This window comes from Pelobates fuscus, chromosome 5 (assembly GCF_036172605.1).
Source record: "Pelobates fuscus isolate aPelFus1 chromosome 5, aPelFus1.pri, whole genome shotgun sequence".
NCBI lineage: Eukaryota > Metazoa > Chordata > Amphibia > Anura > Pelobatidae > Pelobates > Pelobates fuscus.
In genome coordinates this window covers 210,039,399-210,059,051 of record NC_086321.1, presented here as the reverse complement: position 1 = coordinate 210,059,051, position 19,653 = coordinate 210,039,399, and positions in this window count along the sequence as shown.

Below are 19,653 nucleotides of genomic sequence, written 5' to 3'. Positions count from 1 at the left end.
CTAGAAATTCAGTATGAATATGATTGGTGGTTACCTTTAGAGGGATGGTTTCATGAAGAATCGGTCCCGAGGAGATAAAGGAGCCGTCAATCACTTTAACAGGAACAGAAATGGCTTTTTGAACACAAGGAATTTTATTCTTTGTTACAAAGGTTGAATCGATGAATACTCCATGTGCACCAGAATCGATGAGAGCTTCAGTCACAATTCTCACCTTATCCCACTGTATTACAAGGGATACAGGTGTGAACGGAGTGGTCGATGTTGAGGGGGGTGCACTGAAGATCGCAGAGGTATAGGCTTGTCGACCGGCCTTTGTCCGTTTTAGTAAGGGACAATCAGAGACCAGATGATCTTGAGAGGCACAATACATACATAGGTTTAATTGACGTCTTCGGTTCTTTTCTGCAGGAGTGAGAGGACTTCTTATTACCCCTAATTCCATGGGTTCACTTGGTAAAGAAGTTTTTGCTGGAGCTTTTGAGGGAGTAAAAGGTTTTCGGTCTTTAGAATGAAAAAGGGCTTTTTCTGCCTTTCTTTCTCTTAATCTTCTGTCAATGCTGATTGATAAGTGAATTAGAGCGTTCAAAGTAGTAGGGAGTTCTGTTCTAGATAGTTCGTCTTTTACAGCTTCAGATAACCCAATTCGAAATTGATTGCGCAATGTGATGTCATTCCATTGCGTTTCAACAGCCCATCTTTTGAATTCAGCAATATAATCTTCAACGGGTCTATTTCTTTGCTGTAGTGTTCTGATTGTTAAATCAGCTGTAGCTTGTTTGTTAGGATCTTCATAGAGAAGAGACATGGCTTCAAAAAATTCATCCAGTGAGCCTAAGATGGGGTCATCATTGTCCAAAAAGGTATGGGCCCAGAACATAGGTTCACCTCTTAGAAAGGAAATAACTGAAAAAACCTTAGATCTTTCTGTGGGATAAGCTCTAGGTTTTAAAGCAATCAATAGTTTGCAGGAATAAAAAAACTCCTTATATTTGGAACGATCACCATAGAATTTTTCAGGGTTACATACAGCAGGATCGCTAGCCGAGAGCAGAGTAGTATGAGGAGTACGAGTTTGTAATTCTCTGACATAAGTGAGAAGTCTCTCGTTAGTGACTTGCAGGTCTTGCACACCTTGGGTTAGTGTATCAACTCTTTGATTCAGCGTAGTTATAGTAGAATCGAAATCTGCTGGATCCATTACAATGGCTGGATTATTCTGTCACGTTTAAACATTTGTTATGAAGGAACACAACTGCAGATTTCGTATAGTTGAATTTTTATTAACGAAAGTAAAAGGAAAAGACTTTAATTCCAATTTACAGGTACTGAACCTTTAAGTAGTAAATGATAACTGAAGTCCACAGTTACAGGCACTGTAGCTTTAAGGAGTAAACGGTAGTAAATTGCAGACACTGAATCAATAAAGAGTCTCTTAGTAGAGTTAACGGTTTAGGTGATAAGTAATTACAATAGCTGTTCCATACTTTAACTGAAGCAAGACAGATGCAGATAACTGATATGAAGTATGAATTGAAGTTAGCTGTAACGGGATTGTTTTTACCGAAGGACTTTTGGAGACAGGTAATAACAGCTTTTAGATGCAACTCTTATCACATTGGTTTTACTTAGCTTCCGGCACATAGAACACTGGTTCCAGAGATCTCCTCAGAGGCGTATGAAGAGTGTTTAATCCTTAGTCGTGGATGAGGAGAGGTGAAGGGAACTTTGCAGAGTCTTTCAGTCCGGTCTGGTAGCAGAGGCTTTCACCATGAAGTTGTAGCCGGGTTGTGAGTAAGGAACGTAGTTCAATAATCCAGCCCTGATCAGCTGGTGCAGTCAGATTAAATAGGCAGACCGTGTCATAAAGGGGTGTGGCTAGGCTCCGTGGAACCAGGAAGTAAGAGGATACCATAGTTAAGGCATGACACTGTCATACAGAGACATACAGTCTGTATGTCTCTGTATGGCGGTCTGTGTATGTATTCAAAAGGAATAAACGCAGGCAACACTCCAATAGTAAGGATGGTATATTTATTGGTAGGTGAACCACCCCAAAGAAAGCCTTATTGCAGGGGCTGAAACGTCACACTTTGGTAGGGGTGGTTCACCTACCAATAAATATACCATCCTTACTATTGGAGTGTTGCCTGCGTTTATTCCTTTTGAAGACTTTACTGGTGGATCCAGCGACGCCCGCCTGACACGGAGCATCCACCACTGTGGATGGACGGAGCATTTACACGGTATCAGTGTGCAGGGTTCTTTGTTTGTCTGTGTATGTATGTCTCTGTATGCCTTGTCTATATGCCTCTTTATGACTGTCTGTGTATGTATGTCTCTGTATCATTGTGTATGTATGTCTCTATATGCCTATCTCTATGTTTCTTTATGTCTGTGTCTGTATTTCTGTGTGTGCCTGTGTCTGTATGAATGTATGTTTGTGTTTGTACGACAATGTACCTATATGTGTAGATTGTATGACTGTGTTTGTTTGATTGTGTGCCTTTTATGACTGTGTGTCTGTATATCTTTGTGACTGTGTGCCTGAATAATTATGTCTGTGTGCTTGTATGGTTGTGTGTCTGTATGTTTGTGTATTTGTGCATGTATGTATTTTTGCCTGTATCTATGTCTATGTGGGAGAAAAAGAGAGATAGATAGGGGCTGGGGGGAAGAAAGAGACAGAAAAGGGCTGGTGGAGAAGTAAGAAATACATAAGAGGGGTTGTAGGAGACCCACTAAAGGGGGGGTGTAAGGCACAAAGGGGCCAAAGTGGTAAGACATTCAAGAGAGTGGATATGCAACACTAATGGGGGTAAAAAATTCAAAAGGGGGCTACGAGACACAGAGGTGAAGATGCATTGTTTATTTTTATTTATTTTTTTTGGGGGGGGGCGTCAAAATGCATCTTCGCCTGTGTAGTCAAAAATCCTAGCTCCGGCCCTGCAGGTAGCGCCAGCCCTGAATGCATAACATGAAACAGCTTTATATATGTCTAAATGAGGATCAAGAACAAGTGAAATAAGTCAACAGCAGGTTGCTCCAACAGTGTTTTCAAGAAAATGTATAGCTTTCATGAATAATTATAATATATATAATAATACGATATAAACGTACTCAAGCAGCTGCAGTACACGCATGCACTTTGATGAAATCAACTATTTTATTGATGTCTCAGTGTTTTCATGCCCAAGATGACAGATCCATAATGCAGTTCTGGCAGTACCTGTTTAGGAATCTGTTAATCCATCGAGAGTTCTAACAAGCTGACAATTGATTTGCAAAAATCTCCAGTTTATCTGAGTTGGAGATAGTTTACAAATCAGTTGTCATTTTGCCAGAACTTGCCATTTAGTGGATAAACCTGTTGGTTTGACATTGCATAAAATGATATAATTATTAAAATGTGCAAATGTTCTTACTGTTCTGTAAAACATTCATGTCTATTTTTATCAATTATTAAATATTTTTATTATATCATTATGGCCTCGATTTAATATTGTTGCAAAAGCTTTCCAAGTGAAATATTTGTGGATACACTATGAAAATTATTTGATATTTTGTAATATTTTTATATTTTTTGATTAATTGATATCTTTTTTTGAAATAGCATATGTTATATATTTTAATATGTTGAAAAAAAAAAACATTTAAAAAAATTATAAAAAAAAAAAAAAGGAAATGATTCAGAAAGTTTATGCAACAATGTTAAATTGAGGTCTTCACCGGTTATCAAAATGCTGACATAACTTGATACGTTTCTAATGAATTGGTCATTTGTGATTGAAGTAGCTATGTTTGAGAGATTGAAAATTCGTAATATCGTCAAGAGTCTCTCAACATAATAAGCTTGTAGTATGAACAAGGAATTATTATTCTTTGCCATTTTTGTCACAATTATCTGCTCCTAGATCTGGTGATGAACTATTAATGTCCATGTAGCAGAAGCAACTTGCATATTGTAACATATTGTGGTCCAATCATTTTATACTCTTCACTACTTTACTTATTTGCTTTGGAAAACTACATGTAAAAATAAAAAGGTTTTATTGTTATTGTAATTTCTATAAATCAGGCAGTCCTTTTTTACATCAATTTACAAAGTTGCCATTTCTCGTCTTTGGCTATTAAATGTACCAAAATCGCAATTCCTTCAAATTCGAAGGAACTGAAAAGACATAGCCAAGTATGACATCCAAGTAGATAGATTGAAAAAATGCTTTTTGGAGAAGGGATAGAAGGAAAATATTCTCCAAAAAACAATAGAGGAAATTAAAACAAAGGATAGATCAAAACTCTTGGAGTGTAAAGTAAAAAACAAGAACTCCATATCCAATATACCTTTTATTTATTTTTTAATTTAAAGAATAGGGAAATAAAAAGGATCATAAACAGATTTTGGCCCATTCTAAGAGGGGACCCATTATTATATAACCTATTATCTGATAAACCTACAATTATATTTAGAGGAGCTCCAAATTTAGCCAGTAAAATTATTAATAATCACACTAAAGAAAGAGAACATAAAACATTTCTCCATAAGGAATTTTTTTTCGGATGTGGTGTATGTATAGCTTGCCGACAAACTGGGAGCAAAAAAAGACATATAACCGCATTCAAAAAAAAAACATGGACAAAAGGAATATATAATCAAAAATCTGATTACTTGCCACACAAAACAAGTCATTTATTTGTTAAAGTGTACAATCTATATTATGTAGGCAGGACCAAAAGATCCTTGTATGTAAGAATTAACGAGCACATAAGGAATATTAAGAAAGGGTTCGTACAACACAATGTCTTGTTGCATTTCAAACAGAATCCCAACTGTGACCCAAAATGTCTAACCTTCTTAGCAATCCAAAAAGTTACGACAAATTGGAGAGGGGAAGACCTAATAAAAAATTTGGGTCAGACAGAGATGCGGTAGATATTTGACATGCATACACTAGCGCCACATGGTCTAAATGTGGATTTCGAACTATGACATTTTTTGTGATTTCCCTTTTCTTTTGTTTTGTTTTAATTATCATTATTTCTATTTTATTATAAAAGATTGATTCTTAAAATATAATTTTAATCTACACTTATTCTGGTCTTAGATTCAATATAAAATATAAACTGAATCTGTAAACATTAACATCTGAAAATTCAAATATTTTTTATCTTTATTTGTTAGTTAGATATTCATTTTTACTCATTCATTTTACTTGATTATATTTTGAATATGTCCTTTATACACTCATTACTGACATTAAAAACAAAATGGGTACAAGTTACTGTATTTAAATATTATCAGAAGGCTAGAAATAAAATGAGCTTAAGTTATCTTATTCCAACATTAGTAGAAGGCTTAAAAGTCACATTTGCCCTTAATACAAATACTATGACCTATTCTGAGCAACAACAATATCTCTCTCTTCAATCTATGAATGGACTTTCGTGCAATATTATCATGCCAAATACGGAATGTACAAGCGCAAAGGACTATGGGCACTGTAGTTCTGTTTGAAATCCGGAAATGACGTATCGGCAGATTCCACAACATGATGATTATGAAAATGGAGACGGATGATGAAGTAGAAAGTAACGAATTAATGAACCACCGGGACTGGAGAAGCGGCACAAGGGGAGTACCCGAAACACCCTTTAAACAGGAGAACCTGAACGAGCAGCACGACCGATTGAAAAAGCCTATCCATATAGGAGAAACGCATCTCGGAGGATCCAGCTACATTTGCAATTTCTTTTATTTTGTTTTTAGATTTATACTTGTATTTTTATTTGTATTTTAATTTAAAAAAATGTAAATTATATATTTTGCTAGCTGGGGAGGGGGGGTTATATAGTTTATAAAAAGTGTAAAAGAAGTTTTAAGAAAGTTTTAAAAAGTTAATAAAAATTAATAAGTAAAACATAAGTTTAAAAACAAGTTTTAAAAAGTAAAAAAAGTTTAAAAGAGTAAAAAAAAAAAAAAATTTAAAATGCTCATTACCATTACACCTGGAACAAACTAGCGGAAAAATGATCCCACGCTAAGGTTCAAAATATGCCTTTTGAAATACCCCAGGGTGTATTCTTTAAAAAATGGTATGCTTTTGTGGAGTAGTTTGAATAACAAACCAGCTAAACTACTCCAAAGTGGAACATGGACACAGTGTAAAACTTCAAAGATAGAAAAAAAGTGAATGGCTGGGTCTCAAATGTGCCCCTTCACCTTCCACATATACCTGGCAAAGTTACATTGCTGTACTCAGACGACATAGCTGAGCAACATATGAAGTATTATACAGCCTTAGGACACATAAGGTTTGCAAAATATACAATGCAAATTTACTTTGTGTGTCAAAAAGGCAGAACAAAGCTGAGCAACATATGAAGTATTATACAGCCTTAGGACACATAAGGTTTGCAAAATAGACAATGCAAACTCACTTTGTGTGTCAAAAAGGCAGAAAAAATGCTTATTACCACTACACATGGTACAAGCTAGCGGAAAAATTATCCCATGCTAAGGTTCAAAATATGCCTTTTGAAATACCCTTGGGTGTCTTCTTTAAGAAATGGTATGCCTTTATGGTGTAGTTGGAATTTGTAGCCTGCTAAAGTGCTCCAAAGTGGGACACAGGCGCATTAAAACCCTGCATGAAAATTCACACTTAAAAACCTGAACTTGTCACGTCTCTATCAACAGCACTGTAACTTCACAAAATAGTGTCTAGATCTTACATTGGGCATATTGTTTTACTCAGAAGATGTAACTGAGCATAATTTAGGGGATTTTATGACAGTGTAAGAAATACTCAGCAAAAAAAAACATGTATGTAAAAATGCTATTTTTTTCCCCTCACCACAAACATTGGCATAAATGTAGAATTCACTTTGAATTAAAGGCAGTTTTCACTTTAGCAGATAACCCATATAGGGATGTGTTGTATTACGAATCAGTTAGAATGGCTGGGTTTAATTTAAAGCCTACAACAAGACAACAAAAAATAATGTACATACAAGCAGGTGGAGGAGTCAGAGATCACCAAGATCAAGGATGCCAGGGAACATCATAAACATAATACAAAGCCAAAAACCAAATAACTGTACTAATACAAAGGCACTTAATAATTCATACAAATGTGTTTAACAAAGTGCTGCAAAGCACAATCCCTTCACACAATTAACCCAAAACAAACATACAATAAAAACAAAGATTGCATATTATATAACCATACTACAGTGTGAACTGGGTGGCAAGGGACACTTATTCAGTGATAAAATACCTGACATGACAAATCCAACTTAACGTTAAATGATAGATAAATTCAATATTTATATTGTGCTAACAAATCTCTAAAATTCTGTAAAGTCAGATACTAAAAAGCGCCTTTTCCCACTTCTGTTAGTCAGTGCAGCCTGTGCTGATCGGCACAGAGCAAAAAAAAGGCTGTGATCTACATGTCTTTTATTAGGGAAACCCTCCTCTGGGCATCTCTCCTGTTTGCCTTTAGTCTAAAGAAAGACAATACTTGCAATGGGAAACAGGGAGGAGGGGCTTGCCTGTGTGAGAGCAGCAGCAGTAGGGAGGAGGGGATTGCCTGTGTGAGAGCAGCAGCAGTAGGGAGGAGGGGCTTGCCTGTGTGAGAGCAGCAGCAAAAAGAAAAAGAGACAAAATGATTAATTGCAGGAACTTTAGACAGGCAATCTGAGAATGGAGAGAGAGAGAGAGAGAGAGAGAGAGAACAGATACATTTAATTTACATTTAATAAAGCCATCATAAAGTGTTGGGAACTTTTAATTGATCCTTCTGTAATGTCAAGGATATGAAGTAACCACAAGGTGCAGAACTTAGATAATAGAGAAATTGGAATAGAGGATAACAGCATATTACCTAGAATGGCCAGACTTAACCTAATGTCAATAACAAGGTGAAAAAAAAATCAGGCAAAATAGTAGATGTATTCTACTATTTCAATGTCATTTCAATGTCATAAGAAATTAGCAGTCCAAGGATTTTAAATACATTTATATTAGAAATATATTATGTAACTGTATTTTCTATAGATCAACATTGTGTAAGTGACAAATAAAAATTTAAAAATGTACATAATTGTAATTTTTACATTTGTCTGCAAATCAATACATACACATAATTGTTGTTCTATTTTATGTCTATATGCTAGCTGTGCATCCCTTGATTAAAATACATGCTATGCTGATTTTTTTCATTCAAAATAGTGCACGGTAGGGTACGGGTTAAAGCAAAGCTATTCAAGAAACTGACAAAATTATGGTTGGTAATACACAGAAACACTCATTTAATAAGAGTATCTGAGAAATCTGTGTTTCTTGTGCCATTTTTGCAGTGAATATTTCAAAATTTTTCACACATAAAACGCATATGCTGCAAATAGAAACATCTGTTCTGGAAAGAATGACTTTTCATAATTGGCAAACAGTGATTTCAGGGCAAATTGTAATTTTCTGAATTTTCCTTATGTTCATATAGTCATGCAGATGTTAATTAATGTTAATAAATCAAATAAAGCAAAAAGAACAAATGTGTTACTTTTTTGGCAAGATTATTTAAAGTAGAAAAAACTAAATTATTTATTTATAACGTAAGTGTCAAACTGCAACTCGTATATTATTATTATTATTATATATTTATATAGCACCATCAGATTCCGTAGCGCTGTACAATGGATCTATGCTTCTGGACTGTAATTCTTAAAAGTCTCAGCAATCCAATGCCTTGAACTGAATAATATGATTTGCTATCCAGCAACAGCCGGTGCCGCAGCTCTTTTTCACATAGAGATAGCTAAATTTCTAATTTAAATAAATTCGAGTTAGGGTAGCCAAGCCTGGAAAAATAGCTTGGCTTTTAGGTGCTACATTTTGCTAATCGGTTGTTAATTCTGTTTATTCTTTAAATAATAAAACCCTTTTTTGTATAGTTCCACTCCAGGTATTGAGCTATAATATATGTGATGAATTCAATTCAAATGTCTTGTCAATGTCAGTAGCTAAATTTGACAATTTATATGTCAGTCTGCTTGGGTTAGTGTGCGTGCCTGCATGGGTCAGTGTGTGACTGTATGTATGTGTCTGTATGGGTCATTGTGTGTCTGTATGGGTCAGTGTGTGTCTGTATGTGTGTGTCTGTGTGATTCAGTGTGTGTCTTTATGGGTCAGTGTGTGTCTGCATGGGTCAGTGTGTATCTGCATGGGTCAGAGAGTGTCTGCATGGATCAGAGTGTGTCTGTATGGGTCAGTGTATGTCTGCATGCATCATTGTGTGTGTGTGTGTGTGTCTGTATGTATCAGTGTGTGTCAATGTATAGTGTATGTGTCTCCATGGACCAGTATGTGTGTCTGCATTCATCTGTGTGTGCATGTGTCAGTCTGCATTCATCAGTGTGTGTGTGCTTCACTCTGCATAAGTCAGTGTGTGTCAGTTTGCATGGGTCAGTGTGTGTGTCAGTCTGCATGGATCAGTGTGTGTGCGTAAGACTGTGTGTGTCAGTACATGTGCTCAGTCTGCGTGTGTCAGTACGTGTGTGTCAGTCTGCATGGGTCAGTAGATGTGTGTGTGTTAGTCTACATGTGTCAGTGCATGTGTGTCAGTCTGCATGGGTCAGTGTGTGTGTGTCAGTCTGCATTTGTCAGTATGTGTATATCAGTCTACATGGGTATGTGTCAGTCTGCTGTGTCATTGTATGTCAATCTGCATGAGTGGGTGGAGCAAATGGGATGTCAAAATGTTTTTTGCCTAGGGCAGCAAAAATCCTTGCAACGTCGCTACCCAAAACACATATAAAACAGATAGGAACCCCCATAAGCATGGTATCCCCAGATAGCCCAAATCTGAGCACCCAAATTGTCCAAATAGACCTTAGATCCATGTAATATAGCCGAATCGACACTGGGGTAAAGTTTCAACTTTAGGGAGTTCCTATTCGCTTGTAAACAAAGGCTCCCCCTGGCTCATAGGGAGTGAATGGTTTCCCAATTCGGAAAAGTATTTTTCCCGAACAGCGCCCTCCTGTCTTGTCTGGGGACGGGGTAGGCAGAGGTGCCATTTTCCCGGGGTTCGCAAGGCAAAGTTTCCGAAGTATAGTTCCAATCACTCGACCACCAGGTACCACTGCCTGAGTTCGGGAGACAAAATGGTCGCAATTCACTGGAGCACGTTTTTCGGTTATGAGAATGGCGGCCACCCAGAGAGAACACTCAAGTTAAGTATTCTGTGAAGTTAACGAGCCAGGGGAGTGGTCTGTGTTCTGTAGTTTCACAGTACCGAACTCAAGGGAACAAGTGGGTTCAATAGATAGATAATTAGATAGATAGATAGATAGATAGATAGATCTAGCCTGCCTCTCTTTGTCTCTTACTGTTCTTTATTTCTGTTTCTTTGTCTTTATGTCTTTGTCATGTTTTTTAATCATGTTTGCCTCAGTCTATCTATTTTTTTTATTTTTTAAGTTTCTGTCTGTTGCTTGTCTATGTCTACATTGTGTATCTTTTTCTGTCAAACTATCTACTTGTTTCTTTTTGAGTACATCAGTCTTCATGTCATATAGTTCTTTCTCTCCAGATTTGCCCTGAGATTATCTGTATATTTGGCTGTCTGTCTTGTATTTCCCTCTCTTGTCTTTCTTTTTAAGTTATTTTTCTCTTTTTGGCCTATCATATATATTTTTTCTGATCTGATTGACTGTCTTTAATGTCTAACTGTCTCTTTGTCTTTCCTGGTTTTTATCTTTTATTTAAGATATTTTACATTTCTAGTGTAAATAACAAAACATATTTTGTAGCATTTAACATCACTAAGCCTCTATGTTGTATAAACATTTTGTTTCTGAAGTAATACGATTCCTTAATCATATTTGTTTTGACTTTTTCTATATCACCTTGTTTCTAGCATCCAAATGCTTACATAAACAACTTAGTCCAAGACTTCTGATGCAACGTTTGCCAGGATGAAAGTCATGCATTGCTTTTTTTGAAACGACAGATGAGATGTAAGAATGAGAGTAGTCGCAGGTGCAGTATCTGAAATTCTGTTCTGGTGCCTTTGATCACCTTGTAGATGGTGTATATCCGTCTCGCTTCTCTCTGAAGTGACTCTTCATTGAAGAGTTAGTTTATCTAAGATCTTAGATTGTGGGGAAAGTGCAAGACACATATATTTATAAAGAAACCTGTGAAGAGCATGAAACAGTCTATGGTGTGTACTGAAAATTGCATTAAAAATATTGTCACCGTAAAAATAAATGCAGTGACTTAAGGAGTTTTAAATCAACAAGCCAGTGAACTTTCTTTATCTCCCCTACATGTGTACAAGCCATTTGAGGTGTGTGCCAAGTAAAACCTTAATGCAGGCCAAGTTTCTATTTCTATTTCAGGGTTTCTCTTGATTGCATGATTCCTGCAAACACTCAGCATACTTGATGCTACCAAGTGTACATGGTGAGGGCAGAGGAATACATTCTGTAGTGTTTTCAGGACGTGCATTCCAAAGAGCGTGCACACAAGACACAAACAGGGGACAGATAAGACATCAGGAGGAACATAGATGAAAGGGGTTACAGAAAAGACAGGGGATCAATGGGCAAAAAAACTGTACAAAAAACAACAAGATTGACATGAATGATAACAAACAGCATCTCGCAAAAGGAAAGGGTATCAGAAACTGGGCATAGGATCACAAACAGGACAGAGGGAGAAGATTATTAAAGAAGGTTTTTTTTTTCATTTTGTTTTAATTATATCTTTAATAAAATCTGTTATTGTCTCATATTCATACTCAAAAATTTTTAAATATAACATTAACATTTAGCAGTGTTTACTGCAATCCCTTTAGAAGCAGATTTAATGTTTAAAAATTAGAAATGTAACCTCCTTTTACACCACTAATTCCACTGTAGGTTAAATAACATAGAAATATTTTTTTTGTTATATTTTTTAATTTTTGCCACTATCTGCAGTTTTAGTTTTCCTGACAGTTGGGAAATCTGGAACGCTTTCTAGACTCCACAGCGTATTTTTCTATATGCCAGTCTCATATCAACGTTCTTGCACTTGCCTTTTTTTTGCACCAGCCCTCTTTATTTTGTCATGAATATCACAAAGGTTCACAAAGATGTTTTGTATGGGTAAACAAGTGCCGATGATCGTGGATACTACTGTGCATAAGTTTTGATGCATGTTTTAAGGCATTCATGAGGCAGCCATCAGTGCTTCCTTCTCTTTTCTCCACATAGTTTGAATATTATTTAAGCATTTTTAAAATAAATGTAACTCTAGACAAGACCTATTTAACAATAGCAGTTTAAGTTATATCTAGTTACATTAGTGCTTATTTATTAATAACTAGTTAAACCATCACATTATTTATTGATTTATTCACATTTTTTTTTATTATTTTTGAGAGCAGAAAATAAGCCAATGTGGCTACAAGACAGATGTGGTTGATAAAATCAACCATGCAAGCCAGGCACATTTTAGACTCTTTAGGACGAGAGTCACCCATTTATTTATGGGCTCAAACCCAAGGTTTGTTTTTTTAGCCAAGTAACTCCCCTTGGTTGTGTGAAACTAATGTTTAACACTTTTGCTCAAAAACTTGATTTTGTATTGAACCATCTGGAACTGATCCTCTCTGAAGTTAGAGATTTTCAGGTTCATAGTTAATTCTGATTTACACACTTGCCAAGACTAAAAGTAATCCTGTCCTATACTGATTTTTTTATGTGGAACAGATTGATTCATATGGGCACAAATAATGCTCAAGTCCCTCTGCTTTAGAAGAGTTTCCTGTAGGGTACTTGGTTAAAACCCTAAGATGATGAAAACAAGAGTTAATTTAACCTATTAAACAGAATCTGTAATAAAGGAGATGACGATACAGTCTGAGAATCTATATCTGGTAAGTGTTATTTTTCAGTTAGGGAAACCCTTGTTCTGTCTTTAAGGGATCAATATGAAGACCCACATATCCTGCACCTGAGTCATGTGTAAAGCAAATATAAATTTGGATTTCAAAGTACCTCATTACAACCTTCAGAAAAAAAGTAGAACAAGGATGACAGAGACCATCTTTTGAAAATGTGTATAATACCTTGAAAATTGAACTAAAATAATACAGTCAATGCAATGCACGCAAATTACCCTAGTTTGATTGTTTCGATTCTGAAAGACTCTACAAGATCATTGAAACCTTAAGCAAAAACATGATTTGGATTAGAAAGCAATCACTAATTAGTTAAAGGTTGATCTGTTGGCTTTGACCCAAAGGTGTTCAGGAAATGCACCTATTGTAAAATTGTAAAACTATAGCAACTCTCTGCTTTTTCAGTAAAAGTTATCTAGATGTTCAGAGACAGTTCTAAGTCTCCATTTTGTTTTATTTTTTTTTTTTGCCCGAGGAGAATGAAAGTAACGTGTACCTCCTTCATTCTTCCAAATGAGAAGGTCCTGGAGATCTATAGGAGGACAAGCCTGTGCAAAGTCAAATAGCACCTCAAGTAAGTATTCATCCTCAACATCTATCTTCTTTCCCAGGAAGATTAATGTGCATACTTGCTCACCTTTTGATGAAATAGTTACAAATCACCTCAGATCAATTCCTCAGATTCATAAGGGGAGAAATGGAGAATCATAAATTATGAAATAATATATGCCGCTGAAGGGCACTATTGTAGAGGTTCCCCTATCTGCACCAGGTTATATGAGCAATCTATATTTAATTCAAAAGAGAGACAATACAATATAACAAGTAATGCCTGTGCATATCAGAATACCTGTGTGATACACAGACACTTCAAAGTGAAGTGAATCTGTTTTTTAATATAAAGAGATTTATACATGGCAACAAACTAGATGGCAAAATTAGATCTGAAAAAATAATTATCTTTTTTTCTTTATTGATTCATCAACAGAAAAACTGAACAAAAATATCTTGCTTTCCTTATTGATTCATTAACAAATGCTTTCATTTCAAGGCAAAGGAAATCAGTGGAGTATTATGATTGATTTTCTGTCTTTCTTTGCACCTTGATATTTCACTGACACGTTAAAACACCTCAAACAGAAGGGTAAATTGGTAAATTATTTGGACAGCATTCTTACAATAGTGCCAAAGTTTTTACACTGGATGATCAATGGCATAATTCAAATTAGCACATAGTTAGGGTGAGTCTAAACATTCTAAAGGGAATGGCTAAGGATTTGGATCTCCTGCTTCAATGTAGGCTGTTATTTCTATACCTAAGCACAATGTAAGGATTTGTAGGGATTTTTACTATAGTAGCAAGCATTAAAATGCAATGCACATGTAAAAAATGCAAAGGAAATATTTAAAGAAATGTGGGTGGAAATGGCACAGAATACACTTTTTTAGATACCCTGGTGTTTGTAATTTTGCAAGCAGTATGCACGACTTTAAATGCCCCCCAATTAGGCATGGTCCCAGCAAGTTTATATGCCAAAATTGCAAATATGAAAATTGTCTTTGTAACTTCACAAACATACATACAGGCACACAAACATACATACAGAAACATACACACAAATACAAAATATGTTAGTCAAACTCCTGTTTCCTACCTTTTAGATGCAGGAGGGTGACTTCCCTGGGGTCCAGTGGAGGCTCAGCCTGATGGGAGTTAGAGTTCCTACTCTGACTCTTTCCTCTTTTCCTCCCGCACGGCTCTGTCTGATAGCTGTAAGGAATGACTGAGGCAGTCACTTCCTCCCAGCTCACAGGTCGTGCTGTTAAAGCGCCGCAGCGCTGACTGGGTCCCCTGGAAATCCATAGCCATCGGGTGGCCCATGCAGTTAGGTTCTGATGCTATTTTCAGTAAGCAGAGCTGCTATTAATGCATTCAGTGAACTTGTAAATAACTAAAAGCAAGGTATTTGACCATCTTTATTTATCTATTTTTGTCACACCTATTGTAAGTAAAAAAACGTAATTTTTGCTTTTATACTTATACAGGCCTCCCAATTGTCCCGATTTTTGCAAGATAGTAACATTTTTAGGATGCTGTCCTGGGTTTATTCTCTAATGCCGTGGTGTCCCACTTTTGGGGACACCAGGGAACTATCCCTAAAAAAGCATAGCACAAGCGCATCATTAGCCACATTCACAATATGCTAAGTGCTCTAAGAAAATGGAAACAGTACTGAAAGAGTGATACCAGCGACACATTTTGTGTCACTGGTCCATCCCATTTTACAGGATGCTTATGTTATGGTTTATGTCAACATTACAGTTCCTGTGTGAAATATTTCAAGATAAAGGGCAGTGTATATTCAAATAAATGTTGTGCTAATATTTATTCAAAGAATACGTTCTCAGTAGTAGGGGAGTTAACCAAGTAACTTTTACCATATAGTGATTGTAGATGTGTGATATGATGGTTTAAATATCTCAGAAATTGGTCATTGCTTTGGATATTCACAAATTTAGGACAAAAGAGCCAAAATTATAAAAAATATCCAAGTCAGTTATGCTTCCAATTTGGCTATTTCTGCCTGAAATTTGAAAGTCACCTTGAATTTACAATTCTCACTTTAGTGAATAACCCTTAATTAATTTGGTGTACTCAAATGGGCTAAATAGTCACCGGGTCTCAGTCCAACAGAGTATATTTGAGATGTATTGGAGCAAGTGATTTCCTGCAGTGATAAAAAAAGTTGATATAAGATGAATTAGTGTTATTTCATGTACACATTGTATGGGCAGTATGGACACATACACTACTACAAATTAAAATGTGGTTTTAAACCACTTATATAGGCATGTGTTCCTTTAAGTAGTAAAATAGTAAGTGATAAATGTGCCTTTTATATCTGTAATGTTCTTTTTTTTTTTTTTTGAAACACAAGTTAAACACATGCTCTGTTGACTATTTTGAGAGTAATCCAGGCAAATTCTCAGTAATAGATGACTGCCCTGTTAAACTGGGCTGCCAGCCAATTCAGAATTTCTTGGCCTTTCCAACTGTGATGATTTCTCCATACTTTAAAACTACTCATGCACTTTCAAGCTTAGCATATATACTGTGTATACTGGGGAATATTTATCAAGTCAAAACAGGTGCTGTTCTGGGACATAGTGTGAACATTTTTCAAGGGGAAATGTTGAGAGATATTATATTGGTTTCTGTAGTTATTGCTTCAAATTGAGCACTTTTCTCCATAATGGTACTTGTTGATACTTTGATATATCTCCCATAAAACTCCAAATGGTCATCACATGCTCAGTGAATTTCAAGAGAATTGATCATTCCCCTTTAAGATTGGTGAATGTACTGAATATTTGCCTTAAATCTATAGAAAATGAAAACAGTAGTAAAGATAACCACAGCATGGTATATTGGAAAAACCTGCAATATAGTTCAGTATGAATGTATAAAATGAAAAACCTTTAAAATTAATGTTTCTCTGGAGCAAATAAAGCAGTGTGCTACCCACAATATTTATTTCAGTATCCTTGTGTGGGCAAGGACAATGTGCAATTAACAACGTATTAACTTCCATCCGTGTGAACTGTCGTTACCAGATCATTAACCTTGTAAAATATTGAATAGGGACCGCTGAAGTAAATTTAGCTCAGCAAGTTTTCTGGCAAAAGCACAGCGACAAAAAAGCCTAGTACTGCAAATGTACACATCTATTCATAGGCCATAATTAGAGTTAATAACCTCAGAGAGCAGCTGCATTTTAGGAGCTGCCGCACTAATCAGGGAGAAATTAGAAATAAAAAGTGATAGATTTTTTAACTAAAAGCAAAACATTGAATGTAGACTTTCTCAGAAATGATAAACTGCTGAATAATTTCATAATGATCATTTCAGAAATTTTAAATTGTAAATACTTCTGCATTTCAACTGTACACATGCCAATTGTAGAGCAGAATTACAATGATGAAATAGGTTTGTGTACTAATAACATTTAGCAGTGTCAAAAACAGCAAGGATATAGAAAATAAATGTGCCATGTTTAGTTCTCTGGAATATTTGGTTTGCCAGGAATACCATTGTGCATGGTTCCTTTAATCATCAATACTCTTCTCCTCAACCCCAAAATTTATCACATTTACACATTTAAAGATACCTTATTGGTTTATGTAGTTTAATATATAATAAAATAATCTCTGCAAAATATCTTCTTTAGACTCTTCCTGTTTTTTAAAAATCTGCATTACAATTTCGGGTGAGCATTGGCCCGTGTCCTCATGAATATGTTATACCTGTTCCAAGAAGTGTCTACTCATTAAAATATCACATATTATTTTTGTTTGTGTCCAGATCACAGGATTAAGAACCACTGCTATAGTTTATACAGTGCTCAACATTTCCACTCACTGTCTCGATAATGGTGAGTGGAATTGAGCCAACCCTGTGGCCTCCAAGTGCAAAATGTGGTTGTCAGCAAGAAGAGACTCTGGCTGGAGTTCTGAATGGTCTGTGACTGGAGACTTTGCTTGATATGTGAAATCCACAAGGAAGGTTGAGGCAAAAAGTAAAGTGATTGGAATAATTTGGCACAATAAGAGCACAGGGGCATTTAGGGTGAAGGGAAACAGTGACAAGAGGAAAGGGGTCTGTGACAAAGTGACTGTGGAAGGAACAATTAGCAGAAGGGGGCAAGGACAAATTGGGAAAAGTGGCAGTGACAATTAGTGAAAGGAGGATAGCCATATCATGAAGATGGGGGCTAGGAACACAGAGGCAGTAAAAAAAAAAAATACACACATCATGTCAATGACACGAGAAGAGACACAAAAATTACGCTTCTCACAAGCTCATGCATTCATGCACTCATATTCACCCTTCATCAACATACGCAATAACACTTTACCCATACACCACTGCATTCTTTAGCACTCAACACAAAAACAAACCTCTATTCACATGGCCCTTAGCCAATCAAAGTTGTCCAGATATGGATCTAGTTAAACCAAAAAAAAAAAACTGTTTGAGAACCAAGGGGTGATGCCCATACCAAAATAGTACCATACCCACTACAATGGTATACAATAGTGATGGTGCTTATGTTTTAAACATACAAAGTATTTAGAAATACCCTTACACACAATTTACTCAATGACAACATGACTCACCTATGCCCACTGGGGCAATTTTGAGGCTAAAATAATAAATAATACAGCCTTTAGCAGGAGGGTGGTAAAAGCATCCTTTATTCTAACACTCAGAACCTTTGATGACATGGATTTAGCATTCCAAGCATATTCAAGTTGTACACATCTTTACTTAAAAATAACCAGACAAGTAAAAAAAATCAAAAAAAAAATCAAGGGTCTGCACTCTTGGCCTCTATGCACACGAAACAATAACCTGTAGTGCTTGTGGTGTTTGGAAAGTCCCTTTTAATTTCCCCTTAGTCTTATATCTTTATGTTTAAAGGAACACTATAGAGTTAAGAATGGAAAACTGTTTTCCTAACACAATAGTGTTCCTCTGCCTGTGCAGCCCCTTTCCCCAATCCCTCCCCCTAGTCATGAATGGTTAAAACACTTTTTTTCACTTACTTGATTTCAGCACAGAGATACAAAACTTTCCTTTGGGGATTTCAAGACGCTGGACATCCTCACGCAAAGCGGAGTTAAACTCCATGAAACTGCAGGAAGCCCCTCATGTATGGAATTTGATTGCGCTATATAAATGGTAATAATAATAATAATAATAATAATAATAATAATAATAAGTAGCTGTCTGCAATGTTTTACATTGCAGGGTTAAGGGGACAAGGACAACACACCTAGACCCAAACCACTTCACTGAGATGAAGTGGTCTGTGTGCCTTTAAATATGTGACCGTAACTGTGAATAGGTCATACTACAACTAGGCAACTAAGAAAACCATCAAAACATACTTCCTGGTAAAAATTTCTAAATAAATAAAACACTAACTTTAACCCCTTAAGGACACAAGACATGTCATGATTCCCTTTTATTCCAGAAGTTTGGTCCTTAAGGGGTTAAAACAAGTCAATGCATTAATATCTTCATAGATATAGCCTAATTATAGATAATAGTTTTGGGGTTTTCGTGTAATTTTAAACTAGTTAAAAGAACATATAAATAATATTTTGTTTATATCATGTATTACCCTTTCCCTCTTTTGTTGGCTTGCAAGCACCTTGTAGATAGAATGAGGTTAAAATAGATTTTTAGAGATGTTTTTATATTGCATAATGAAGCTATATTCTGAAAATTCATGAACTTTTCACAAAACTGTACAATTCAGACTCATGTTCATCAAAGGAAGCGAGTCACCGAGAGGAAGAATAATTTCCAATGACAACACGGAGAAATAAGATATTTTGCTAAAGAATATATAAATTGCAGTAAGTTGAGCTCGCCCTTCATTCTGTGAGAATTATGAATAGTATAAAAATAAATTAAGTGGAATATAATTCAGCTGTAGTGTCATGATACAATTGAGTTAGTTACCGGATTTAATAAAGAATGTGTTCACTTCGGTAAAGTTCTCATGCCCTCTAGTGAAGAAACGTTTAAGTTACTGCTGGAAAATAAAATTCTGTATTACCAAACAGTGTAAACTCTTAAGGTGCTAATTTCTGGTACCATTAAATGGTTGTGTTTAGAGTGTCTGTCAGT